Here is a 3,692-nt window from a genome sequence, read left to right as displayed (position 1 = left end):
GCTGGCCGTTTCATCATGTGGCTGCCTCTCCACGCTGATGGATTTCTCTGAATAGCTGTGTTGAGCTTCACTAAGTAAGTGAAAAACAATGTATAAGCCCTGGAGTTACTCACCATGTTTCTTCTCAGTCTGAAAAATTGAGGACTGCCTCTCTGAGGCTTATTATAATATCTATATATGAGCTCCATTACCTTTACAATCTAACCATATCTCAAATTTTTTTCTTTCTCCATTTATCCTTCTTAAACACATTCCCCTATAGAGTGAAACAGAATTACACCTGTCATTTTTTTGTTGGTGGTGGTGTTTCTCATGTTTTGTTGTTTAACCAAACTTTTCTCAAAACTAAAATCCATATGAACAAGCTTAAGAGCTTACATTTAAAAACAGGGCTGAAGTCAGATGTGCTATGAACTAAAGCATTATACCTTAGTCAGGGAAAGACACTTAAAATTATACAGTAAATATGACTTTTCCCCCAGTCTGAGGAAAAAACATCAAAGGAATTAAAACATTCTCGAGGATCTCTTGGTGGTCATCCCAGTTTCTATCGTTGCTGAACTTCTTAAGATCTCTGCTTCTTCCTAATTAAAAGACACTTACTCCTTGGAAGAAAAGTTATGACCAACCTAGATAGCATATTCAAAAGCAGAGACATTACTTTGCCAACAAAGTTCTGTCTAGTCAAGGCTATGGTTTTTCCAGTGGTCATGTATGGATGTGAGAGTTGGACTGTGAAGAAAGCTGAGCACCGAAGAACTGATGCTTTTGAACTGTGGTGTTGGAGAAGACTTTTGAGAGTCCCTTGGACTGCAAGGAGATCCAACCAGTCCATTCTAAAGGAGATCAGCCCTGGGTGTTCTTTAGAAGGAATGATGCTAAAGCTGAAACTCCAGTACTTTGGCCACCTCATGCGAAGAGTTGACTCATTGGAAAAGACTCTCATGCTGGGAGGGATTGGGGGCAGAAGGAAGAGGGGGACAACAGAGGATGAGATGGCTGGATGGCATCATCGACTCGATGGGCATGAGTTTGAGTGAACTCCGGGAGTTGGTGATAGACAGGGAGGCCTGGCGTGCTGCAATTTATGGGGTTGCAAAGTGTCAGACACGACTGAGCGACTGAACTGAACTGAACTGAAGAACATCTTTCTCAGAGTCAAACTTGGCCTGGAGAATTTTCATGTAAACTTTGGGGAAATTGTAGTCCTCAGGTACAGGGCCTGGAACTGCCTGAGGGTCCAGCAGTCTCCCCAGATTTGATCTTGAGGGGAGAGAGGAATGCTTAGAAGCTCCAGCAGGACAGTGCAGGGCAGAATATAGCCCTGCAGAGCTGCAGGGCCATGTATCGAAGCCTGCAGTGCAGCATCATGTCAGGGAGACACCCTGAGAGAGCCTTCCTTAGATCTGCCCATGGGTACAGCCAGTCACACTTCGCTTTATCTTCCACCTCCCTGCAGAATTCTGCTGGCTCACTTGGAAATGTAACTTCGTGCCCAGACCTCCCGCCAACCCTTCTCTGAAGGACAAGCCTTCCTTTCCAGAGACAGTCAGACAGTCAACTCCTCATTTGCTGTCATAAACTGAAAGTCAGTGGGCAGAATTCAAACCACAGATAATTTTTGTTTGGCTTGCATAATGTTCTAAAAATCAGAAAATTTCACCAAAAGCATCTGGCATTTTAGCTTCTTTGGAAAAACAAGATGTGGCATTTCTACAAGGCATTTCTAGAGAGTAACAAACAACTGAGCTCCGGAGCCCAGTTTTAGGCAGGCTGTGTGACCACGTCTGCTACAGGCCTGTTGCTCCTCAGTGTCTTACTTTCTCTTTCTCTTTGGGGCTTTTGACTCCTGGTGGAAGGAAGAAGAAAATCATCCTAGATTGGACACAGAGGAGTCAGTAGAACTCATTAACATACAAAGAAGTGTTGGGTTTCTTATTGCTATTCCCACTCACTTTTCAAATTATGATTCTTGGATCTTTCAGAAAAGAAAACATACAGCTGCTTCACTAAACAGTGTACTCTCTGTGCTTGTTTGCTTAGTTATAAAAGCCCTGACAGAAACTTTTAAAATTGGAATGTAATTGTTTTAAAATGTTGTGTTAGTTTCTGCAGTACAGTGAAGTGAATCAGCTCTATGTATACATATATACCCTCCCTCTTAGAACTCCCTTCCAAGTAAGTCATCCTATCTCTTTAGGTCATCACAGAGTACACAGCTAAGCTCCCTCTCCTATACAGCAGCTTCCCACTAGCTATCTATTTTACATATGGCAGTTTATATATGTCATAGAAAAAGCAGGAGAATTCCAGAAAAAATATCTACCTCTGCCTTTGACTATGTGGGTGACAAAAAATTGTGGAAAATTCTTAAAGAGATGGGAATACCAGACCACCTGACCTGCCTCTTGAGAAATCTGTATGCAGGTTGAGAAGCAACAGGCAAAACTGGAAATGGAACAATGGACTGGTTCAAAACAGGGAAAAGAGTATGTCAAGGCTGTATATTGTCACCATGCTTATTTAACTTATATGCAGAGTACATCATGTGGAATGCCACGCTGGAAGAAGCACAAGCTGAAATCAAGATTGCCAGGAGAAATATCGATAACCTCAGATATGTAGATAACACCACCCTTATGACAGAAAATGAAGAGGAGCTAAGGATCCTCTTGATGAAAGTGAAAGAGGAGAGTGAAAAAGCTGGCTTAAAACTCAACATTCAAAAAACTAAGATCATGGCATCTGGTCCCATTACTTCATGGCAAATAGATGGGAAAGCAATGGAAACAGTGACAGATTTTATTTTCTTGCGCTCCAAAATCACTGCAGATGGTGACTGCAGCCATGAAATTAAAAGATGCTTGCACCTTGGAAGAATAACTATGACCAACCTAGACAGAAGATTAAAAAGCAGAAACATTACTTTAAGGTCCATCTAGTCAAAGCTATGGTTTTTCCAGTAGTCATGTATGGATGTGAGAGTTGGACCATAAAAAGCTGAGTGCTGAAAAACTGATGCTTTTGAACTGTGGTGTTGGAGAAGACTCTTGAGAGTCCCTTGGACTGCAAGGAGATCCAACCAGTCAATCCTAAAGGAAATCAGTCCTGAATATTCATTGGAAGGACTGATGGTGAAGCTCTCCAATACTTTGGCCACCTGATTCGAAGAGCTGACTCATTTGAAAAGACCCTGATGCTGGTAAAGACTGAAGGCAGGAGGAAAAGGGAATGACAGAGGATGAGATGATTGGATGACACCACTGATTTGATGGACATGAGTTTGAGCAAGCTCTGGGAGTTGGTGATGGACAGGGAGGCCTGGTGTCCATGGGGTTGTAAAGAGTCACACATGACTGAGCAACTGAACTGAACTGAACTGATATATGTCAATACTACTCTCCCAATTCATCCCACTCTCCCCATCCCCTCCAGAGACCTGAGAGAAACTTCTAAACTGTCACATATAAGTGTTGGTGAAGGTGAAGGGCTTTCTTACTTTCAGGGCTGGAGGATCACAGGAGATTACCACTACCATGCATTCATCAAGTGAAGCTTTCCTAGGAGAAACCTAATGATCCATTTAGGTCAATATAACTCTCTGTGAGGATCTTTTCAAGAACATTACTGATTCTCCCTTTGATTATTTGAAGAGATAATGACTTCTCTATCATCAAACACTGCCCATTGCT

This window comes from Ovis aries, chromosome 1 (genome assembly GCF_016772045.2).
Source record: "Ovis aries strain OAR_USU_Benz2616 breed Rambouillet chromosome 1, ARS-UI_Ramb_v3.0, whole genome shotgun sequence".
NCBI lineage: Eukaryota > Metazoa > Chordata > Mammalia > Artiodactyla > Bovidae > Ovis > Ovis aries.
The sequence above is the reverse complement of the archived record's forward strand: the minus strand, read 5'-3'. Positions refer to the sequence as shown.